The sequence below is a fragment of the Otolemur garnettii genome, unplaced genomic scaffold, assembly GCF_000181295.1.
Source record: "Otolemur garnettii isolate 467f Iridium unplaced genomic scaffold, OtoGar3 scaffold00073, whole genome shotgun sequence".
Lineage (NCBI taxonomy): Eukaryota > Metazoa > Chordata > Mammalia > Primates > Galagidae > Otolemur > Otolemur garnettii.
Window position 1 is genome coordinate 1,677,481 of NW_003852468.1, and position 26,096 is coordinate 1,703,576.

Below are 26,096 nucleotides of genomic sequence, written 5' to 3' on the forward strand. Positions count from 1 at the left end.
GTGTGTGTGTGTGTGTGTGTGTGTGTGCGCTGTGTGGAATGATGTTCAGCCATAAAGAAAGATGGAGACTTTACATCTTTTATATTTACCTGGGTGGATTTGGAGAATGTTCTAAGTAAAGTTTCTCAAGAATGGAAAAATAAGTATCTCATGTACTCAAAACTAGTTGTTGAAACTGTAGATCAACAACTACAGGCCCACACAGAGAAAAATACAATTAAATTCAAGAAGTAGGGAGGGGGAGGGAGGAAAGGGAGTAATTTTATACTGCACACAGCAAATGGATGGCTTGTGTTTTTAAGGGAGGAACGTTCCTTAGTACATTCCCACCTAGTGAGTACAAGGCAGGGGTATGTGGACAGTCCCTGGGTGAAGGTCTAAACTGCAAACGGACTTTACCTCACAAATGCAAACAACATAATCTCACCACATGTACCCTTGTATTAATCTCAAGTTAAAAAATAAATTATTGGTAAAATAAAAACCAAAAAATAAATTATCCAGAAATGTGTAGTATACTTTTAGAAACCTAACTACATTAAAAATATGGCTACATCAGCTAGAGCGGTGGTTCTCAACCTTCCTAATGACGTGATGTATTTTTATTGTCACAAAAGGATCGAGACCCACAGGTTGAGAACCGCTGAGCTAGAGGCTAAATGAGTTTATAGTGTTAGAAGCTTATACTTGGGAAGTGGTATTTTTGGTATAATTTCTAATTCCCAATCAACTAAAACAAAATAAGAAAGCAGCTCAGCACATTATCTAAATTCAATTTAATTTATTGCTTCTAGGCCTTTGGCTAAGACCAAGTGTAGTACCCAAATTCAATTTAATTCAGTGTAATTTATTGAGCAGTGATGAGGGGGGCAGTCCAAAACTGGCTACAAAACTCCCCTCTGGTAGCTCAGACTCTACAGTTCCAAACTATGCTCATGTAACTATAGTATGGAGTAAGATGAACTGTGAGAATAAAAAATAAATAAATAAAAGAATCTCTCCAGGAAAGCAGACTGACTATGCCCTAAGAAGCCATACAAGGTGGCATTAATTTGGAAAATATGTCAAAATCTGTTGAGTCTGTTTTTAACCTATTGAGTCTGTTTCTTAAACTGATAAATCCACAGAATACTGTATAAGCCCAGAATTATAAATTACTCATTCATAATGAAAATTTTAACATCTTAGGAGACTAGATACTTGTTGGTTATTCCAGCGAGGTCTTTCTTGGCATACTTGCCACATTTAGGAGACAAATTACAACCAGTTTATTTGGGAAACTTGAACTTAATCAGTAGATCTGAAGTTTAAAAAATCTTATAGATTCTAAGTATCAAGAGATACAAATGAATTCCTTTCTCCCTGGCCAATAAGTGTCCTTTGATGATCCACCTCCTTTCTTATGCAACAGCATTTTTTCTATTTCTGATCTGCAAATATTTTTAATCAGGTTATGGTGTGTTTGGTTTGGGGGCTCTTGTGTCTCTTTCAAGTGTCTGCACATTTCTTCCCTGAATCAGTTTGTCTTCATTGTAAAGTTTATACTCCAAATGGCCAGCTTATTTTCCTCTGGTGAAATTCATGATAGGAATAGTGAAGTGGGCCTTGGAGACCTTATTACAACCCAATGTGCTGGTGATATGGACCAGATCATTACAGCACCTGTATATGGTGCTAAGATGATCCATTAGAGAGGACTTCATCCAGAAAGTGAATTTTTGTCTAGCTTGACAACATAACAAAGCTAAGTTGAGTGGGAAGGAGATTTTAGCAGAGGGACACAAGCAGATTTTCTCTGAGCATTTAATCCAGGTATATAACTAATTTACAAAAGAGAAATTAGGTGAAGTATCAGATGATACCATCTGCCTAGCAGGTGGCACATTCTGTTTAGGTGGATATCCTGGAACCTGCAGAAAACAGTCAGTGAGAAGTTTAGTAAATTTCTAACAATAAACTTGAACTACTATCGGTGCCTTGTGTCCAGCCAGCTCTTTGTTGTTGTTTTATAGCTTCATGACATGTAATGGGTATACAATAAACTGGGTAAATTTAAAGTGTATAATTTGAAAACTTTTATTTATTACACACAAGCACATACACACACATGCACACAGAAGGTGCCAAAAAATGTATTTTAAGAAAGGAAAATATGGTCTTAAGATAGTGATGCTCAAATCACATCTGGCTTCTGAAATTACATATATAATATATCAAAGGTTATCAGTATATATTGAGTATTACAACTTTAATACGTTTTTTTTTCTTTCTTAAAATGTGTATACATTTTTTGGCACTCTCTGTGTTTATCACCACAATCAAGATGATGAATTTATCCATCATTTCCCCAAATTTCCCTCTGCCTTTTATAATTCTCCCTTCCTGCCCCACTCATCCATAGGCAACCGCTGGTCTTCTTTGTCATTATCCGATAGTGTGCATTTTCTAGAATTTCATATTGACAGAATCAAATGTACTCTGTGTCTGCTTCTTTCCCTCAGCATAATTACTTTAAAATTTGTTGTGCTATTGTGAATATCAATAGTTCATTTTCTTTTGGTCCTGAGTAGTAGTTTGTTGTATGGATGTGGCAGGCTTTACACATTCACCAATTGTTGAGTTATTTTCAGTTTTAGGGCTATTAAAAATGAAGTTGCTATGAATATTTGTGAGCATATCTTTGTACACATGCTTTCATTTCTCTTGGGTAAATTTCTGGGAGCATAACATTTCTCTTGGGTAAATTTCTGGGAGCATAACATTGGGCAAACTTTTAAAGAAACTGCCAAATTGTTTTCCAAAGGGGTTTTACCTTTTATTTTCCCACTAGCAATGTATAAATGTTTTCATTTCTCCACATCCTTTCCAATTCTCGTTACTATCTTTTTTAATATAGTCATTCTAGTGAATGTGAATCTTATGTTGGCTTTGATTTACATTTCCCTAATGACTAATGATGAACATTTTTTTCTTATGCTTGATTATTGTCCAGATATTTTTGGTGAAGTGTCTATTGCCCATTTTTTATTGAGTTGTTTGCTTTTTTTATTGTTACATTGGGGTAGTTTATATATTCTAAAGACAGATTTTTATTATATATGTACTTTGCAAATATTTTCTCCTAATCTGTAGATAGATTTTTCATTTTAGCAATAGTGTCTTTTGAAGACCAGAAATTTAAAATTTCGCTATAGTGAATACACATTATCAAATTTTTCTTTTATGGATTTTGTTTTGATGTCACATCTAAGAAATCATGGCTTAATCCAGGATTGCAGAAATACTCTATTTTTTTCCTAGAAGTTTTGTAGTTTTACATTTTTAGGCCAATGATCCATTTTGAGTTAACTTTTGCATATTATGTAGGTTATTGATCAAGATTTGTTTGTTTACTTACTTGTACACACAAGAATATGTCTAGTTATTCTAAAACTGTTGAGAACATTGTCCTTTTTCTGTTTAGTTGCTTTGGCACCTTTGCTGAAATTGAATGACTATATATATTTTTTGTGTCTACATCATTTTCTATTCTGTGTCACTGATTTGTTTTCCTTCAGACCGATATCATACTGACTTGTGGATTTGAAGCCATGGTCTTGAAACCATGTAGTCAAATCCTCTAACTTTGTCCTTATTTAAAATTGTTTTCATTATGCTAGGTTCTTTGTGTTTACACATACATTTTAGAATTCACTTGTGAATGTAGACAAAAATCCTGCTGGGTATTTGATTGGAGTTGCCCTGAGTATGTAGATCAATTTGTAGAGAATTGATAGCTTAAAAATATTGGGTCTTGGCTCGGCGCCTGTGGCTCAAGCGGCTAAGGCGCCAGCCACATACACCTAAGGTGGCGGGTTCGAATCCCCAGCCCAGGCCTGCCAAACAACAATGATGGCTGCAACCAAAAAATGGCCAGGTGTTGTGGCAGGTGCCTGTAGTCCCAGCTACTTGGGAGGCTGAGGCAGGAGACTCGCTTGAGCCCAGGAGTTGGAGGTTGCTGTGAGCTGTGATGCCATGGCACTCTACCCAGGGGGATAGCTTGAGGCTCTGTCTCAAAAAAAAAAAAAAATTGGGTCTTCTAATTTATCAACATGGTATATCATCTCATTTATTTAGGTCATATGGTTCTTAACTGGGGATAATTGTGCATCACAAGGACCATTTGACAGTATCTAGACACATTTTTTATTACAATAATTGCAATTCAGGTTGAGAGTGATACTAGCATATAGTAGCTAAAGGTCAAAGATACTTGTAAACATTCTACAACGCACAGAACAATTCCCACGACAAAGAATTATCCAACTCAAATGTCAATAGTGTTAGGGTTGAGAAAGCCTCATTTAACTCTTCTTTAATTTCTCTTAGGACAGTTTTGTTTTTTGGTGAAAACAATTTGCACATCTTGTAAAATACTTACCCCTAAATTCTTCATATTTTAAATAGTTTTGTCTTTAAAATTTCAATTCTGATTATTTATTGCTAGTTTATATTGATTTGTCTATTTAACCACGTGCCTTATAGCCTTCCTACATTGACTAGTTCTAGTAGTTTTTTCCCTAGTTTCCACAGAATTTTCTACATGATGATTATATCATTTACAAAGCACACCCACACAATTTTATTTCTTTCTTTCTAATCTGTGTGTCCCATTTATTTTTCTTGCTTTATTGCTTTGGCTAGAACCTCTAGTACAGTGAGAAATTGGGGGGCAAACATCTTTGCCTTGTTCCCAATCCTAGGGGTAAAGCATTCAGTTTTTCACCATTAAGTATGATTTTACCTGTAGATTTTTCATAGATATCTTTTAATAGGTTGAGGAATTTTCACTTATTCTTAATTTTCTAAGAATTGTCATTAGAAATGGATGTTTAATTTTGCTTCCATCGAGAATGAGTATGCTAGTTTTCTTTTTCTTCTGTTAATATGGTTAATTACATTGATTGATTTAAGAATGTTAAAATTGATGTTGGGTTTTAAGGAAAAATCCCACTTAGTTATGGCATATTCTTTTTTATTATTGAGGATTATATTGCTAAAATTTTGTCATTAATTTTTGCATCTGTGTTCATGAGGGATATTAGTTTGTATTCTGCACTTGTAATGTCTTTTTTTGAATTTAGTATGAGGATAATGATGGCCTCATTAAGTGAATTTGAAAGTATTCCCTCCTCTTAAATTTTTAAAAGTAGTTTACATAGAATTGGCATTATTTCATTCTTAGATATCTCTTAAATGTTACTAGTAATGACTTTTATTTTATTTTATTTTATTTTTTGAGACAGGAACTTGTTCTTCTGCCTAAGCTAGAGAGCAATGGCTTCATTGTAGCGCCTGCAACCTGGAACTCCTGAGCTCAAGCCATTCTCCCACCTCCGCCTCCTGAATAGCTAGGACTACAAGTGTATACCACCATGCCTGGCTGATTTATCTAACCCTGAATCTTGATCTGACAGAATTCCAGACAACCTGATACTATCCCCACATCTGCTTCCCTTTGGCCACTTGAAAAAAATGTGCTGTCTGCCATTGCTGAATGGTATGCTGTATAAAGATCAGTCAGATCAACTTGGTTGATTATGTTGTTCAAGTTTTCCACATCCTTACTGATTTTGTGTATAGTTGGGTTTTGTTTTTATCAATTATTGAGAGAGGGATAATGAAATATATTAATGTGGATTTTGGATGTTTTATTTCTCTTTGCTTCATGTGTTCTGCAGCACTGTTATTAGGATCATAAATATTAGGATTCTTGTACCCCTTGATAAATTTGCTTCTTTATTATTACAAAATTCCTCCTCTATCCCTAGTACGATTCTTTTCTTTGACTTCCACTTTGTCTAATATTAATATAGCCACTTTGCCTGTCTTTTGATTAGTGTTAGCATGGTGCTTTGGGGAACCCTCACACTATTCCCAGGTTCAGTGATTCCAGAAGCACTCCCAGGACTCAGTATATAGTCATCCTCATAGGTTGGTTTATTAAAAGCATGCAGCAAAAGAAAAAGGAAATATGGTGAAAGTATGGAGAAAACAGGTATAAGCTTCCAAGAATTTTTTCTTAGTAAGGTCACACAAGATACACTTAGTTCTCAGCAACAAACCGTGATAAACATGAGTGAAATGTTGCCAACCAAGGCAGCCCTGAGTTTTTTTAGGGAGCTAGTCATGTGCTCCCCCTCTGCCTACCACCATACAGTGTTTGGGTTATGAACAAAATAGGTTCTGTAGGTTTGTTCTTAAGTTGAATTTGCATGTAAGTTGAAACAGGTTTACCTATTAGCTGTAATAACCTCCACTCTTAAATGCGAGTTGTATGTAAGTCTGATGTTCATGAGTCAGGGGCTGCCTGTATATCCACACAGTGGCTCATGCCTGTAATCCTAGCACTTTGGGAGGCTGAGGCGGGTGGATAGCTTGAGTTCATGGGTTCGAGACCAGCCTGAGCAGAAAACCAAGACTCCCCCCACCCCTATCTCTACAAAAAATAGAAAAACTAAGGCAAGAAGATTGCTTGAGCCCAAGAGTTGGAGGGTGCTGTGAGCTATGACACCACAGCACTCTACCCAGGGTGACAGCTTGAGACTTTGTCTTAAAAAAAAATTCTAGACTTAAAGAAGAAAAACTGATATTCAGCATAAACCACATTATTTGCACACACAGTTTAGGTGTAGAGAGCCACTCTTACCTGTTAGGGTGGTAGAAACCCTCCAGAATGCATGTTCCCAGGTGCCAGCCAAGGCCAGGCTTGTGAGCAGACTTTTCAAAGGAAAGCAGTCAGGCCTGCTATCTGTATTCATTTCTGCATGCACTTTTTTACTTTATTCTATTTATGTTTTTATATTTTATTTACTTATTTATTTTTATTTTAATTATATTTTGGAGACAGAGTCCCATTCTGTCACCCTGGATAGAGTGCTGCGGCATCATAGCTCACAGCAACCTCAAACTCTTGGGCTCAAGCAATCCTCTTGCCTCAGCCTCCCAAGTAGCTGGGACTATAGGCACCTGCCACAATGCCCCTCTAGTTTTTCTGTTTTTATTTTTTCTTCTGTAGAGATGGGGTCTCACTCCTGCTCAGGGTGGTCTTGAACTCCTGAGCTCAGGCAATCCACCTGCCTTGGCTTCCCAGAGTGCTAGGATTATAGGCACAAGCCACTGAGCCTGGCCTGTTTTTATAGTATTTTAAATGAGTTTCTTAAGAGTAGTATATGTTTTGGTCTTGCTTTTTTATTTGATCTGAAATTGAACTGGAATCTTTACATCCTTTACATGTGATGTGATTATTGGTATGTTTGAGTCTAAGTCTTCCATATTGCTATTTATCATCTATTTTTCCCTTGTGCTCTTTATTCTTTTTTCCTCGTTTTCAGTTTTCCTTTGCATTAATTGAATGTTTTATGATTCTATGTTATCTCTTTTGATAATTTTTTAGTTCTAATTCTTTGTGTGTGTGTGTATGTGGTTGCCTTAAGCTTTATAATATGACTTCTAACTTATTACAGTCTACCTTCAAGTTACGATATACTACTCCATGTATAGTATGAACCTTACAATAGTATATTTTAATTTCCCCCTCCTAGCCTTTGTGCTGTTTTCATACATTTTATTTCTACACCTGCAATACATCACTATTATTTTTTCTTTAAATACTCAATATCTTTTAAACAGTTTTAAAAATTGTGGCAAAATATGCATAATGTAAAATTTACTGTTTTGGCCAGGGAGCTGTCATCCATTGGCTAAGGCAGCAATGACAAGCCTCAGTACCCAGTGCTGGAGTTACTTCTGTGAGTCCCAGGAACTGCGTCTCAGACTGTCTGCTGCCCTCAGGCTCACCACTCACTTTTTGGGATTCCTTGGCCTTGCTGCCTCCTTTTTTTCCTTTGCTTGTTTAAAGCCAATAAATGGGCACAAGGGAACTTACCTGCAGGCCCAGGAGTGGACAGATAGTGCAGCCTCTGCTTCTTGAGCCATCTTAGCTGTGGGCACTGCTGGTTGCTGCCAATCGTGAGACTCCAACTCAACTATCTCCAAAGAGGCCAGCACCCAGACCTCATCAAGTTCAACCAGCCAAGGATGTATTTTATCAGAGGGCAAAATGATGCCAAGCACTGGTTTTGTTGATGGGACTGAAGTTAGGATGGATAAGTCCAAAATTAGAAGTTTCTTTGCCAGCTGTTCTTCAGTAGAAGTGAAAATCAAATTATCACAGATCAAACTGAGGTGTCAAAAGGCTATGAATTTGTTCCATTTTATAATGCCATGGATGTGCAGGACATAGTGGAGTCACAGATAAATTTCCATGGTAAAAAAATTAAAACAGGGCTCTGCAATCAGCAAACAAAATGTGTTTCTCATATGCCCCATTCTTTGGTTTTTAATCTTTCCCATTCACCACAGAGTCAGTGTCTGGAGCAATCTAGACACTGAAACTTACATGCAGCCTCCAACCAGGATGAATCCTATAACTCAGTAGATCCAGACATATCTTCCTTATCTAAGTTCAGGTTGGGTATCACTGGATATCAGTTGACTGTATATAATAATCAAATACAACCCGGGTGGCCTACTGGGAAATTAAGGAATTACGTTGTACTGCCACTTTGTACAGCCGTTAATCACCACTGTAACGAAGTAGGTTGGGAGGTGTAGTTTAAAAAAAAAAAAGAGAAAATACATGGGAAGCTTTTCACTATTATAGAAATTTAATTCTGAATTTTGATAAATCCCACAAAGACTGCCTGTACAAATTATAGTAGATTGCCTAGTTTTAATTTACATGGAAACTGTTCCTCCTTAGATGAGTATTCAGAGATAGGTTTTGTGTTGAATATATAGTGAAAAGTAAAAAACTATTTGAGACTGAACTGAATAACTAAGATTTATTTGTAAGGATTTTAAAAACTGAAATTGACATTTTGAGCGTTTAAAAACAAATGCTAATTTAAAAACTGCTTTACAAAACTGATATTTTGAGAGGTCAGAATTTTGATAATTTGAAGACAAACATTTCAGTTCTTGACAAGTACCTGTGAACAACCCAATTTTTACAATATTGTGCTTTGAATTTATACTGTGTTTAGAAATGTACCATTTAAGCATTTAAAATTGCCTTTCTACTCAGTCTGTGTAGAACTAAAGCTATGTTAAAGTCTGCCTTATCTAAACCCAGTAAAACGGGTTTTCAATAATCCAGTCATGTATCTTACATTTATTAGTTCATAATATTTTCTTTATTACCTATAATCCACACAGAGATATCCTATTTGATTGGAATGTTAATTAGAACAACACAATTTCTGAACCTAAATCTTTTTGTTGTTGTTGTTGTTTGGAATTCATTGAGGGTACAAAGAGTTAGGGTACACTGATTGCATTTGTTAGGTAAATTCTCACTTATAATTGTGAGAATTATACATTATACCATAAGGTGTGTTGCACACCGTGACTCCCCACCCCCCTCCCTACTCCCTCATTCCCCTACCCACTACCATGTATTAGGTACTACTGCCTTCATATTAGAATTAAGTACATTGGATTCTTCTGTATTCTTGTGATACTTTACTAAGAAGAATACATTCCACCTCAATCCAGGTTAATACAAAAGATATAAAGTCTCCATCTCCTTTAATGGTTGAATAGTATTCCATGGTATACATATACCACAGCTTGTTAATCTATTCCTGGATTGGTGGGCATTTAGGTTGTGTTCATGTTTTGGCAATTGTAAATTGAACTGCTATAAATAGTTGATTGCAAATGTCCTTATGATAAAAGGGTTTTTTTTTTTCTGGGTAGATGCCCAGATGGCAGGATCAAATGGGAGGTCTAATTTGAGTTCTTTGAAAATTCTCCATACTTCCTTCCAAAAAAGGTTGTATTAGTTTGCAGTCTCACCAGCATTGTAAAAGTATTCCATTCACTCCACATCCACTCCAGCATCTGCAGCTTTGAGACTTTGTGATGTGGGCCATTCTCACTGGGATTAGGTGATATCTCAGGGTGGTTTTGGTTTGCTTAAGAATATAGGTATAGGTGGCACATTTCTTAAACTGATCAAAGCCGTCTATGACAAACCCACAACTAATATCATGTTGAATGGAGTAAAACTGAATGCTTTTCCACTTAGAACTGGAACCAGACAAGGTTGTCCTCTATCACCACTACTATTCAGCATAGTGCTGGAAGTTCTAGCCAGTGCAATCAGGCAAGAGAAGGAAACAAAGCAGGTAGAGGAGGTCAAACTCTGGATTTTTGCAGATGATACGATCCTATGCTTTGAGAACCCCAAAGTCTCAACCGCAAGACTCCTGGCAGTCATCTTAAAATACAGCAATATCTCAGGGTATAAAATCAATGTTCAAAAATCAGTAGCCTTTGTATATGCCAATAACAGCCAAGATGAGAAGATAATCAAGGGCACAGTTCCTTTCACAGTAGCATCAAAGAAAAGGAAACACCCAGAAATATACATAACAAAAGAGGTGAAGGACCTCTACAAAGAAAATTATGAAACCCTAAGAGAAGAAATTGCAGAGGATATTAACAAATAGAACATACCATGCTCATGGCTGGAAAGAATTAACATTGTTAAAATATCTATACTTCCTAAAGCAATCTATAGATTCAGTGCAATCCCCATTAAAATACCAACATCACACTTTCAAGACTTGGAAAAAAAAATCTTAGTGTGTTAAGTACCAGAAAAAAAACCTATATAGCCAAGGCAATTTTTAGTAATAAAAACACAGCTGGGGGCATCAGCCTACCAGACTTTAGGCTATACTACAAGGCCATAGTGATCAAGAGAGCATTGTATTGGCAAAAAAAAAAAAAGAAAAATAGAGACATAGACATTTGTAACCGAATAGAAAACCATGAGATGAAACTAACATCTTATAGCCACCTGTGCTAGGAGAACTGGATAACCACATGTAAAAGACTGAAACTGGATCCCCACTTTTCTCCATTCACAAAAACTGATTCAAGATGGATAAAAGATTTAAATCTAAGGCATAAAACAATAAAAATCCTACAAGATAGTGTGGGGGAAAACACCTGAAGATATCGACCTGAGGAAAGGCTTTATGAAGACTTCCATGGCAATTGCAACAACAACAAAAAATAAACAAATGGGACTTAATTAAACTGAACAGTTTCTAAAGAGACAACAACCAAAGCAAATAGACAACCTTCAGGATGGGAAAAGATATTTGCACATTATGAATCAGACAAAAGCTTGATAACTAGGATCTACAGAGAACTCAATCTACAGCAACCTCAAAAAGTGGATCTAATTCTTTTAAAGAATCCAAAGCAAACTTTTAGTAGGCATTTAAACTTTTCAGTAAGTTACCATTTTTCTTTTTTAAAAATTTTTCCCTTAAAATAGCTCAATGGCTGTATCTTAAATTGTACAAAATATTGTTATTGAAGAATACTGAAATTTTTTTTTTTGTGATAGAGTCCCACTTCGTCACCCTGGGTAGAGTGCCATGATATCACAGCTCACAACAACCTCAAATTCTTGGGCTCAAGTGATTCTCTTGCCTCAGCCTCCAGAGTAGCTGGGACCACAGATGCTCCCCACAATGCTCGGCTATTGTTTTTTAGAGAGAGAATCTCGCTCTGGCTCAGGTTGGTCTTGAATTCCTGAGCTCAGGCAATTTACCCACCTTGGCCTCCCAGAGTGCTAGGGTTATAGGCATGAGTCACTGTGCCTAACCTGAAAATGTTTTATGTCACTTAAAGGTTAATAGTATCTGAAAGAACTATTTTAGGCCAGGCATGGTGGCTCACATCTGTAATCCTAGCACCCTGGGAGGGCGAGACAGGAGGATTCCTTGAGCTCTCTGAGCTCAAGACCACTCTGAGCAAGAGTGAGACCTCGTTTCTACTAAAATTAGAAAAACAGCCAGGCCTTGGCATGGGCGCTTATAGTGCCAGCTACTCCAGAGGGTGAAGCAAGAAGATTGCTTGAATCCAGGGGTTCGAGGTTGCTGTGAGTTAGGCTGACCCCATAGCACTCCAGCCTGGGGCAATAGAGTGAGACTCTTCTCAAAAAAATAAAAAGAAAGAAAAAGTAACTATTTTTATAAAAACTTTAAAATATTGGCTATTTGTTACAGAGCAAATAGATTTTTAATTTTGTTTGTTAGCCTATTATATATTTCCTTTCTGAAAATAAATTATGTCCAGAAGAATCAAAGTAGGTAGTTTTGGTTTCTCTAAACCAGTGGTTCTCAACCTATGGGTTGTGAACCCTTTGTAACAATGAAAATACATCCTGCATACCAGATATTTACATTATGATTCATAACAATAGCAAAATTACAGTTATGAAGTAGCAGTGAAAATAATTTTATGGTTGGGGGTCACCACAACATGAGGAACTGTATGGAAAGGTCAAGACATTACGAAGGTTGAGAACCACTACTTTATAGAAGGTTATTTAATAAACATATCCCAAGAATGTGCTAACAGCAGAGTTAACAATGTATTTCCTGATTGGCAACCTCTGATTAGACACTGTCCATTGTGACCAGCACCGAGAGCACAGAGCCCCTTTGTTGTACCCATGGTCTTTACAAACTATGCTCCTAGGACTGGTAGAGAATAGAAGGAAAGTAGAGGTGCAAGCAGTTTGAGGGCTAAGCCCCAGAAAGATAGCAGTGGGATAATACCTTCCCTAGGGAAACAATAGAATCAGTATTATATTATTATTATTATTTATTATTTTGAGACACAGTCTGACTATGTCTCTCTCAGTAGAGTGCTGTTGTGTCACAGTTCACAGCAACCTCAGACTCTTGGGCTTAAGTGATTCTCTTGCCTCAGCCTTCCAAGTAGCCGGGGCTATAGGCGCCCGCCACAACACCTGGCTATTTTTTGGTTGGAGTTGTCATTGTTGTTTAGCAGGCCTGGCCAGGCTTGAACCTGTCAGCCTTGGTATATGTGGCTGGTGCCCTTACTCACTGAGCTACAGGTGTTGAGCCAGAATCAGCATTATTTTTTATTGATGCATGATAGAAATGCATAGTTTAGGGTCCATGTGGTAATTTAATACATTCTTATCATTTGCAAATATTAAGTCAGTGTACTGGGATGTCAATCACCTCAAACACTTGTCTGTTCTTTATGCTAGAACCATTTGAATTCTTATTTTCTAGTTGTTTAAAAATGTACAATAGGTTATGAAAGTGTTCTCGGAGACTCTGATCAGAGATGCAGGGAAAAGGAACTGCAGACGAGATGATTGATTTGAAGGGAGGTTGAGACTTGCTTAGGTCAGCAACCAGGCCTGACTTTACTGATTATCTTATATACTTTCAAACATTCAGTAAGAATTTAACACAGATACAAAGAAGTGAAGTAACATTAGGAAGCTACCATTAAGATTACCATTCAGTGTGAAGGCTGAGGAACACATATACAATTGATTTTGTTTAGAGTAAAAACATAAAGGAGAATGATTGTCTGTTCTTGCTGGCCCAAACCGAAACTAGAGATTATAATGTTAATGTAGGAAGAAGACAGAGAACAAAACCCAATGCTGGAGGACATGTTGAGCTTCCAGTTGCGACCCTGGCCTGATTCTCCTGATCTCTTCTTTGAAAGGCTTTCTGCATATTTCTGCATATCTGCATATCTATAGTTAGGTGCAGAAGCTCAATCTTTGAAGAAATCTTTCTCAGAATCAATCTCCTGGGGGAGCATATTGAAGTGAACTGCCATGTCTGAGCATGGGGTGCTTATCTCTACAAGGTTATTATAAACTACGGTCAACCCTACTGATGCAGGTCTTATTTCTCCTATCAAACCATATCTTTGTCCCCATTAATCACCTTCTTTTCATTCCCTCTGGTCCGTGGCTCTCCCCAGCCTCCGGTAACCACCAATCTACTTGCTGTCTTCATGAGATCCACATTTTTAGCTCACACATGTGAGTGAGAACATGTTTGTCTTTCTTTCTGTGCTTGGCTTATTTTACTTAACATACTTAACAATGACCTTCAGTTCCATTCATGTTGCTGAGACAGCACTGTTTGACCCGCCATGGACACACGTGACTTTCAAGTGGCTTCCTGGCCTTCCTTCTGTTGGCCCCTTTCCTAAAATGGGGAGCTTTCTTACCCTTGACCAACTGCAGCTACCATGATCCATATCACCAGTGTCATGTTGGTCTATAATTCCTAGTGTTTTCACTAATCTGAAGGGAAGAGTCTTTTAACTTTGAAGAATACTCAAGAGGTCTTTATACCTCAGAGTGAAAGGCCTTGAAATCAGTTGTTTTAAGAATTCTCTGTACATTTATTTGTGCAATAACATTCTTACATGTTCATTCTGTGATTAAATCTCCACTTTATTATCAATGATAGCTAAATTCCAAAGGGCAAATTCCAGTTATACCAATAAGACCTTAAAGAAAAGTAAGGAAATAATAACTTTTAATCTGTTACTTTGTTGGAATGAAATATTTAAAAGAGTAAGGTAGATCTTAGGGCCACAACTATTAAAAACCAAGATGAAATAGTAAGGTAGAAATAAGAGCCAAAGTCCTGAACCTTTCAAAATAGAAAATGAATTTTAAATATAAGGTCCTGTTCCTATTTCCTTTTTTTTTTTTTTTTTTTTTTTTTGAGACAGAGCCTCAAGCTGTCCCCCAGGATCACAACTCACAGCAACCTCCAACTCCTGGACTCAAGTGAGTCTCCTGCCTCTGCCTCCCAAGTAGCTGGGACCACAGGTGCCCGCCACAGTGCCTGGCTACTTTTTGGTTGCAGCCATCATTGTTGTTTGGCAGGCCTGGGCTGGATTCGAACCCACCACCTTAGGTGCATGTGGCTGGTGCCTTAGCCACTTGAGCCATGGGCGCTGAACCTGTTCCTATTTCCTATTGCAGGTACTGTCATTGCATAAATGAATAAACAAAGTCTTTTCCCTAAAATTTACCAGGTTAACCATTTTAAGTGTACAATTCAGTAGCATTAAATACGTTCACATTATCATGCAACAAACACCCCCTCCATCTCCAAATTTTTCATCTTCCCAAAATGAAACACTGTTTCCATCAAGCAATAACTCCCCATTCTCTCCTCCCCACATCCCTGGCCATCACCATTCTACTTTCTGTCTCTATAAATCTAACTACTCTAGGCAATGTGTGTAGGTGGAATCACACATTGTGCCTGGTTTAATCCACCTAGCAAGTCTTTAGGGTCATTCATGTTGTAGCATGTGTCATAATTATGTTCCTTTTTTAAGACCAAATAATACCCCATTATATGTGCGTATATGTAACATTTTGTTTGTTCATTCATCCGCTGATAGACATTTGGAGTGTTTCCACCCTTTGGCCATTATGAATAATGCTGTAATGGACATAGATGTACAAGTATCTTTTGAGTCCCTCCCTGCTGCCAATTTTTTTGGGGTATATATCCAGGAGTGGATTACTGGGTGATATGGTAGTTCTATATTTAATTTTTTGAGGAATAATCATACTGTTTTCTACAGCAGCTGCACCATTTTACATTCCCACCAGTACTGCATAAAGTTTCTTTCTTTCTTTCTTTCTTTCTTTTTTTTTTTTTTTTTGAGACAGAGTCTCACTATATCACCCTGAATAGAGTGCCGTAGCGTCACAGCTCACAGAAACCTCAAACTATTGGGCTTAAGCGACTCTCTTGCCTCAGCCTCCCAAGTAGCTGCGACTACAGGCTCCTGCCACAACGCCCAGCTATTTTGCATAAAGTTTCAATTTCTCTGTCTTCTCATCAACACTTGCTGTTTTCTTTCTTTTTATTTTTTTGTAATATCCACCCTAATGAGTGTGAAGTAGAATCTCGTGATTTCAATTTGCATTTCCTTACTGATTAGCAAAGTAAGAGCTATTTTTGAAGTTTCCTATTTACTCACAGTTACCATTTGCAGTGTTCTGCGTTAGTTTGTTAGAGCTACATTTCCATATGGCATCATATTCCTTCTGCCTGAAGGAGTTCCTTGTACCATTCTTATTCTCACTGTGCATATATGCTGGTGTTTGAAAGATGTTTCTGTTGCTTATCGGGACTGACTACATAATTTGTGGGACTCAATGCAAAATGAAAATGTAGAACCTTCTTTTTAAACCTTGTTAAGAATTTCAAGCCATTGATAGCAGAACATTAAACCATGCCTGGTCCTTCTGCATGTAGAATCCTGTGTGACTATATGAGTTGCACACAGCAGGAGCCTACTCTGCTGAATTTTAGGTGACCACATTTTTGTTGCTTCAGTACTTTAAAGATGTTGCTCTGCTTCCTTTTAACTTACAATTTTTTTCTTTTCTTTTTCTTTTTTTATTTTTAGACAGAACCTCACTCTGTCACTCTGGAGAATGCTGTAGTGTCATAATTCACAGCAACCTCAAAGTCTTGGGCTCAAGTGATCCTCTTGCCTCAGCCTCCCAAGTAGCTAGAACTACAGATGGCCACCACAGCACCTGGCTAGTTTTTTCTATTTTTAGTAGAGACAGGGTCTCAGTCTTGCTCAGGTTGATCTCTAACTTCTGAGTTCAAGTGATTCGCCTGCCTCGGCTTCCCAGAGTGCGAGGATTACTGGCCTGAGTCACCGTGCCCAGCCTAATTCTGTTCTCATTCTTGTCTTCATGCCTGTCCATGTAATGAATGGGTCTTTTTTCTCCTGCATACTTAACAAATTTTCTCATCACTGAACTTAGGCAATTTGATTACAGCATGTTGCTTACTTACTTTCGTTTCTTGTGCTTCAGGTTTGTTGAGCTGGTTGTGCTCTTGTGAGCCAAGAGGATGTTTCACTCTGAATCTCACTTGTGATTCTTACCCCAACCTCAGTTATGCTGATCAGTACTCAGATGAATACTCAGGGAGACCCTCTACAGATTTCTGGAATTTTCTTTCCTTTCTGATACTCTGCCTGATGAACTCTAAGTTGCCTTGGGCTTCTCAAATTCCAGCATAATCCCTTCAATTTAGGGAGTTTACCAACCTCTGCCTGGATTCCCTCTCTCACCACTACCACCTGTAAACCCCTAAATGGTCAACTGAGGCCATTGTACGGCTGGCTTTGCTTCTTTTTTCTCTGAGATCACTGTCCTATGTTGCCTGACATTCAGTGTCTGAAAATCATTGTTTAACATATATTGTCCAGCTTTTTGTCATATATGTCAGGGATGAGGGGGAATAAATATGGACCCTATTACTGCATGTCATTTTCAAGTAGAAGTGTCTCTCTAACCATGTTGTGAATGAGTCATTTTCCACCTGGCTACACATCAAAATTACCTGAAGGAAGTGAAAAAGGTGAAATTACCTGAGGGAAGTGAAAACTGATGTAAAGGCTCCACTGGAGACTCAGTACATCTGACTCTGAGACTGAAGTCCTGCATCAGGATTCTTTAAAAGCACTCTAGCTTTTCTCATGCACAGAAGAATTAAGTTTTATATACATATTTATATATAACTCAAGTTATATATATGTATGTGTGTGTGTATATATATAATCAAATATTGCATATACAAACAATTCTGAGAAACTTTTGTATTCTGTCACTCCATTCAAGACATCTATGTCTTGAACAGATAATCAGCTATTGCATATACAATATCCAAGACATGTATGTCTTGGATGGAGTGATAGAGCACAAAAATTTCTCAGAATTGTTTGTATATACAATAACTGATTATATAAATATATATGTATTTTTGTATATATATAATTTGTATATTTATATTATATAATACATATTTGGGTGTATATATATATAGGGGTGTGTGTGTGTGTGTATAGAGAGAGGCAGTGTGGAGTTACAGAAAGTTTTAAAGCAGGATCTGACATACTTAGAGTTTGTTTTAGAGCAGTGGTTCTCAACCTGTGGGTTGTGACCCCTTTTTAACAATGAAAATACATTGCAGCATTAGGAAGGTTGAGAACCGCTGTTTTAGAGTCACACGTGTGACGAGTGTGTGGGAGACAAGTTCAGGGGGTTGAGTGAAGAGACAAGGGATCATTGAGAAGCTGTTGCGGGTGATTCAGGACCAGAGGTGATGGGGGCTTGAACTCAGGTGTTGAAATTGGGAATGGTGAAGAAGGGATAGGTCAAGAACTACTAAATTAGGGGGAACACTGCTGAGGATCAGGGCAGCTCGAGATGCATGCCATGCCACACTGATAGACGAGACTCTTGCTGAGTTTATCAAGAGGACCCTCTTGAAAATCCCCTTGGCTGAAATGACAACAGTCCTGAAAAGCCCTAGGACGGTCATGAGGCCCACCCTGGGATGATCTGACTTTCTTTATGAACACTGCATCTTCAGTAGAGCAATACGAGAATGGAAAATGTGCTTGGACCAACTGCCCCTTCTTGCTGCCTGGATCTTTATTGCTTCTCCTATTCCTGCCCTTCTAAGCTTGTTCTCTTGAGTCTTCAACTATTGCTTTGATTCTGTGGGTTTCCCCTTCCAGTAAATTCTCTTTTAAAACATTTAATATAGCCTAGTATTGGTTTCTCCAAATTCTCTTTTACAACATTTAATATAGCCTAATATTGGTTTCTCCAAAAAGTATATGTGGAGTGTCAGGCACAATTCCAGGTGTTGAGATACAATGAGGAAAAAAAATGATCAGATGAAGGCTCTACTCTCACAAGCTTAAGTTTAATGAAATTGTGGTAGTATTGGTGAGGAAACAGACAGAAAACAAGTAATATGTAAATAAAATTATTTCTGATATTAATAAAGTTTATAAAGAAAATAAAATTGGGTCATTGGTTGGAGAGAGACTGAAGCAGGTGGTGGGAGATGGCAGTTGCAGTTCTAAGGTCCCTGAGATAGGCATAAGCTCTGTATGACTGATGAACAAAAAGGAGACCAGTGCAGCTGGAGCATCACAACTGAGAGGAGAGGTGGGCGAGAGCCATGTCCTGGGAACCCTCGCAGATGGAGAGGTGAGCCAGAGCCGGGTCCTGGGAACCCTCGCAGATGGAGAGGTGGGCCAGAGCCGGGTCCTGGGAAACCTTGTACGTGGAGAGATGGGCCAGAGCCGGGTCCTGGGAAACCTTGTAGGTGATGGTGAGCAATTGATTTTATTCTAAGGACACCAGGAAGCCAAGGAAGGCTTGAGGCAGGAGCATGATATGATCTGGAAAATGTTTAAACATATTAATTTGCTCTTGAAGAACAGACTTTGTGAGGCTAGGAGTGGGAGCGAGGGCGGCTGCTCAGGAGACTGCTGCATTAAACAGGACAGATACCAGATAATGGTGATTTTCATGGTGTGGGAGCAGTGGGGCTGGTAAGAAGCAAATGGATTCAAAATATGTTTTGGAGGTAGAGCTAATGGGATTTGCTGGTACATTGGATGCAGGGAATGAAGTGAAAAAAGTTTCACAGGCCTTTTTACAAAAGGGTAGTTTTCCCCCTTTAGCCATGGAATTAGCTCAGATCTGGGAACCTGATTGTAGTTAATCCAAACAGGGTGCTCTTCAGGAGCCTGCTGAAAAGAGACTGCCCTTCTAAAGGATTTGAACCCAGGAGAGAAGGCAGGCCTGTGCCCCTGCAGGTAACTTGGTACCTTAACGATCCTGAAGACAAGCCAACAAATAAGAGAACTGAGGGGTAAGGAGGGACAGCTTCATTGTTGGAGTCTCTATATGAAGTGGTGCTTGAAACCTCTGGTTGAGGTTTTGCTCCTATTCATTTTAGGGGGTGGTTAGGTGGTAAAACAAAGAAATAGAGCTCACTCCAATGGAGTTATGTAAGAATTATCTTCACAGAGGACTGCAGATGGGGGCCAAACGATGGCAGTGCTCCTGGTGGGAGGATGGGAGTGGACCTGGGGAAGGTATCCCTGGGCACACGCCTACCTCTTCTTCAAACTGCCTGTTCTGAGTATTATTTGCCAGATCTGCCTCACAAGTATGGGTGATTCATAATAGATCTCACGGGGGGTTCAAACAGAATTCTAGAACAATTTTACATTATGATCCCTGACATCCCATAGCAGCAGAGTTGTTCCTACTGCCATCATTACATTTGTAATTTGCATTATTAATATTTATTGAGTACATGATACACACTAGGCCTATCTTAAACACTTCATAAGCACAATCTCATTTAATACTAAATTTCTGTTGAAAGATGCTAATATTAACATCCCCATTTTTATTAAAAATGAAATAACTTGCCAAGGTACACAGTTGATGTGGTGAGACTTGTGGTTAATTGATATTTGTTAATATTCTGATTCACGTGCATTTGAGTAATTATTTTTGTCTATTTTATATGTTCTTAACATGTTTCCTTTCAGTGACCTTAGGTTTGTTTTTCCTTAAAAAAATACATCAAAACAAGAAACAAAAAGTATAAAACAAAAGTGTGATAGAACTTGGACAAAAATGTTCTGGTCTCCAAAATAGCGTAACAAGTTTGAAAATGTCATCTGCTTTAAAATAATCAGCTGCATGATTAAAATGTGACCTTGTGAGGATTTGCTTTCTTAATGTATAATGGAAAATGCCTGCAGGTCAGCACAGAGGAACGACTGACCTGTTTAAAACAAAGGGAAGCCGGAGTACCTGAATGTGACTAAGCATCTATCAAAAAAGCATCAGCAGAGAGCTTCATATTTAGGTTAATAGAAAATGGGTAAACTGCACATTTCAAAGGAAAATCTGGGACACTGTTCAAATAACAAATACTTAGAGCAAGCCGGGCTCACTGCCCAGAATCACAGGCACATGCATTTACAGAACGGGGGGATTTTGTCCCCTGTGTCTGTGCTCACCCACACCCACGTCTTTCCTTACAGCACGACCTCAGAGAAAGTCAATTCAATGAAAAAAATGATAACATGAACGAGTGACCCCAGTGTATAAACAGAAACAAGAGCAAATTTAGCATCCTTTTTGTTTTGGCTATATCTTTTGGCTATGTAAACCTTGCCTTTGAAATCTCTGACTAACTACTGCAACTATTAAAATGTATGGCATTATTTTCCTTCAATAAGAAAGGTTTTTGTGGATTACACATATCAAGGTTGTTTGTAAGTAATGAAAAGCACATTCTGGAGCAGGCATGCTTAGGCAGTGTCCTCCACAGACTGGTCTCATAAAGGTGCTAGTTATCACTCCCCAGCTGTCACCATCAACCTAGTTTCCTGTTGTGCAGCCTTAAATAACTGCTCTGACTTCTCCATCTTTACTGTAGAGCAAATAACAGCTTCTTTGTGAATGGGAGGGCTCGTTCTCTGACTCTACAGTGTGACCTCGGCTTGAGTGAAGGTTCATGAGTCTGTGTATTAGTTGCTATTATTTTTTTAAATTTCAGATTAATATGAGGATACAAATGATGAGGTCACATTGTTTGCATTTATTAGGTAGACTCCAAGTTGTAGTGGTGCCCCTCACCCAGGAGGTGTGCCATACACCCTTACATCGTGCCTATTAGGTGAGAGCACATGGACCCCTGCCCTCCCCCCAACTTGCGTTTGAGTTTTTCTCTTGTATTTCTGCATCTATTTGTTTTCATATTAGTACTGAGCACATTGGATACTTGCTTTTCCATTCTTGTGATACTGTACTAAGGAGAATGTTCTTCAACTCCATCCAGGTTAATACAAAAGATGTAACGTCACCATCTTTTTTATGGTTGAATAATATTTTATTAATAGTTTATTAATCCATTCCTGGGCTGATGGGCACTTAGGTTGTTCCCACATCTTGGCGATTGTACATTGAGCTGCCATAAACACTCTAGTGCATGTGTTCTCATGGTAAAATGATTTTTTTATTCTGGGTAGATAACTAGTAATGGGATTGTGGGATCAAATGGAAGGTCTATTTTTAGTTCTTTGAGGATTTTTTATACTTATTTCCAAAGAACCTGCATTAGTTTGCAATCCCACCAACAGTGTATAAGGGGTCCCTTCTTTCCACATCTACGCCAGCATCTGCAGCTTTGGGACTTTGTGATGTGGGCTATTTTCACTGGGGTTAGGTGATTTCTCATGGTGCTTTCTCTGATAGTTAGGGAGAGTGAGCATTTTTTTCACGTGTTTGTAGGCCATTTATCTGCTTTCTTTGGAGAGGGTTCTGTTTACATCTCTTTTCCAGTGTATTAGTCCGCATTACTATTCTGCTTAACAAATCGCACTAAACTTCAGTGGCTGAAAACTACAAATATTTAATATCTCACAGTTTCAGAAGTTCAGGATTTGAGAAGGGAAAGGCTTAGCTGGGTGCTGTTGCCTCGAGTTCTCCTGTGAGGTTGCAGCCAAGCACTCAGCGAGGGCTCAAGTTATCTGAAGACTCGACAGAGGCTGGAGACCCAGTTCCAGGTTTGCTCACCTGGTTGCTGGCAGGCCTTAGGTCTGCTTATAACAGAGTAGCTTACAGCCCCAGCACATTTGCTCTAAGAGAAAGAGAGCAAGCATGCACAAGATGGAAGCCACAGCTGGTTTTCCTTTTTAAAAAGAACCTAATCTTGGAAGTTAATATCCCATCACTTCTGCTATACTGTGTTCATTAGAAGTAAGTCACTATACCATCCCAGACTGAAGGGGAGGGGATTATACACCAAGAACCATTAGGGGGTTGTCGTAGAGATGGCCCATCATGGTCTACATCCATTATCTGAGCTCCTGGACACTCCAGAGGAACAATAGAATTAATTTTCTCTCTGCCTTCCTCTTGGAAGGAGGCCATACAAGTCAAACACAAAAAACAAGGGGAACCGTAACCAAAGCTGAGGCTGAGGACTATGCCAAGCTCTGGAAATATCACTGAAGATTTTCATCTGTGTCCTTAGAACAGTAACAGACCCAGGCTCCACATGTTCTGTCGTCCCTCCAAACAACCCTGGAGGACACTGCTGGCAGTGACTGGTCTGGGCACTCTGGCTATTTTATTTATTGGATGCAAAGTTGAGGGATCAATTTCTGGTTGGGAAATTCTACCTTCAGTGACTTGTTGAGAGATCACCTTGGGCATGTATTTTGCATTGATGGTCCTCAAACTATTATTCTTTTACTGAAGTTTTTTCAGGGAAAGATTATAGCTCTTTGGTTTTCCATGGCAGATTTCAGCTCACCTACGATGCTGAACTCTGGCACAGCTCTAAATTTTATGCTCTCTTTTTGCCCTTTTAGTCTGACACAGGGGCTAGTTTTTCTCAGTCTTCAACCTCAGCTCTGCAGTGCCTGCCGGGGCAGGGTTTGAACCTGCCACCTCCAGTATATGGGGCCAGTGCTCTACTCCTTTGAGCCACAGGTGCCTCACTGGCTGTCACTTTTTTCTCTTTCTTGCTTCTGGGAAACCTTAAAGATGTGCATCCCAGCCCTCAAGACTTCCCTTCTTTTTACGCCATTCTCCCAGACCAGCCCCCGCTTGGGTGTTTTAGCCTCACAGGTAGAAATTGGATGTCAAAGAGGTCTAGAAGTGGGGTGTAATCCTTGAAAACATAAGTGAGTGAAAGAACTAGGGCCCTGAGCCACACTTCAGTAAAAGAAAACTGGAAGCAGAGTCTGACTTGGGGTGAAGGGACTGCAAAGAACCTGGTGAATAGCCCAGCTCTGGAGGCTGAGATTCAGAGCTGTGATTCAAGTACCCAGAGGGTAGGCTTAAAAATGGCACAAGAGACCTAAGGTTAGAGAAGCCACTGGCCTTGTCAGGCAAAGAAGGCAGGCCCAGGTGCCCTCCCACTGGGAAACAAAGAAACCATCTGAAGGGAAATCCAAGCACCTCACAGCTGCAGGAGCTGGCAAGTTACACGAATAGGTGGGGCAGGCCAGAGGTAAGACGGTGGGGAAGAGTGTTGGTTAACTGGCTGTCTGGAGCCTTCAGAGCCAAACAGAATACATCAGTGGGGCCAAGTCCTGAGACAGGTGCTGCCAGTAGGGGGCTCCGTAGATAGTTACCAGACAGTGACCAGGTTTGGTGCTTGGGGATGAGCAGCTATTACCCAACAGGGAGAGGCCCCAGTTTTAAGCTTCCTAAGCTGCTCCAATTCCCTCCAGCCTGCCCGGAGGATAGAGGGTGACTGTGTTGATCTCCAGAGCCAACTGCAGAGACTATGTGACAAGAAGAGGACTGGCGAGGCAGATTTGGGCTTTGAGTTGAGTGAGCAGGTACTGAAGCCTGAGAGCTGGACCTCAAGGTTTTCTTGGAAGGGAAGGCTCTTGAAAAATTGCATTCTGATCATATTAGGGCAACTTAGGAGGCAAACCTGTGCTTTTTTCCCTCTCCCACCATCTCCTTTTCTGCCCACGTTCTACCATCTCCCCTATGCCCTAACACCTCTCAGAAACTTGCCCTTGTGACTTAAAACCATTTGCAAGGAGGTGGGAAGAACTGACCACGACTCTGATAGTTGCTTTTCCTTTGCAGTATCTTAAAGGTGTCACCTGACGGCTGACCATTCATAGTACACAGAGATCTGTTGTCAACAAGCTCAGAAGAATGTAGCCCTGGGCAGCTCCGGAGGAGATGTCTCTGTAGCTCTAGGTTTTGTCACGTCATCTGGGGACGGGCAACCAGGGCTAAGCTGAAGCAAGTCAGACGCTCGCAGGAGCGTGGAAATACAGGGTTGGATGTTGTCTTTATTTTAAAATTTAGTATTTTATTAATTATGGAATTTTTTTACATTGGGTTACTTTCTAAAACATTGTATTAAAGTATCATTTTGTGGTCAGGTGTGGTGGCTCACATCTGTAATCCTAACACTCTGGGAGGCTGAGGTGAGCAGATTGCTTGAGTTCAGGAGTTCAAGACCAGCCTGAGCAAGAGAGGGGCCCTGTCTCTACTAAAACTAGAAAAACTAGCTGGGCATTGTGATGGGTGCCTGTAGTCCCAGCTACTGGGGAGACTGAGGCAGGAGGATTGCTCAAGCCTAAGAGTTTGAGGTTGCTGTGAGCTATGACCCTAAGGCACTCTACACAGGGTGACAGACTGAGACTCTGTCTCAAATAAATAAATAAATAAATAATAAAGTATGATTTATGTTGATTGCTGTGTTTTCAGTGCCCCTTAGATTTTGCACCTCAGGTTAGGGCTCGCTGCCCTCTCCCTGGCTCCACCCCAAACCCCCTCCCAGCAGAACCGGAAGGCTGGTTGATTCAACCAGAACCAGTTGATTCAGTCCATCAGCACCCTCTGGCCTTGGTTTCTTCCTTGCTCTATCTCCTGAGAACTTACAAAAGCCAACAGCAGAGGATGCAATCACGCTTTTCTCTATATCACAATCTCTGATTTAGAGTCGGCTCTAGTATTTCTGTACTTTTCTGGCTGTTATTTTATCATAGACATAACCTAAAAATGAGATACTTTAATCTGATTCAAAGATTATTTTAGTTGAGAGAAATTACAGTGGTTAATGTTGGGTGTGTTTGTTCTTTTATCAATCTGTTATAATTTAGAATGGAATTGACTCTTTCAGCCACGTGAACTAGGTAGGGATAAAGACAGTTGAGCTTTGCTCTTCTTTTGTCTGGAATTGCCAGATGTTTGACACTGTACTTGACAGCTCAGGATTTTTGCTTCTTAGTGCTAAAATGAAAATGAAAACAAAAATATACGATGCAAGATTTTCCTCATTAAAATTTTTTCTTCATCATGTGAGGCTATCCAAGGCTGGAGCTTAATATTTTTGGACCATTGGCAGCTGGAAGAAAGGATGAAACAGCTGTTCCAAACTTCTAAGAGATAGGCTTCCAGTAGTTCCCAGTGTAAAAGAGTAAATTTTTCTCTGTTGTATATTTTGCCTTTGTCCTGGGAGTGATTATAATTATTATTGTTATTATTTTTAGAGACAGAGTCTCACTTTGTCGCCCTCAGTAGAGTGCCATTGCATCACAGCTCACAGCAACCTCCAGCTCTTGGGCTTAGGCAATTCTCTTGCCTTTGCCTCCCGAGTAGCTGGGACTACAGAAGCCTGTCACAATGCCCAGCTATTTTTTGTTGTTGTTGTTGCAGTTTGGTCGGGGCCAGCAAACTCACCACCCTCAGTAGATGGGGCCAGCACCCTACTCACTGAGCCCCAGGCACCACCCTGGGAGTGATTATTTTGATGAGCCTTCATGGG

At 39.3% G+C, this 26,096-nt stretch overlaps 1 protein-coding gene across 1 annotated transcript in view; it reads left to right on the forward strand.

Moving 5' to 3' along the window:
• LOC100964574 (myomegalin) overlaps positions 1-26,096 on the forward strand; it is a 224,940-nt gene that overhangs the window by 7,008 nt on the left and 191,836 nt on the right.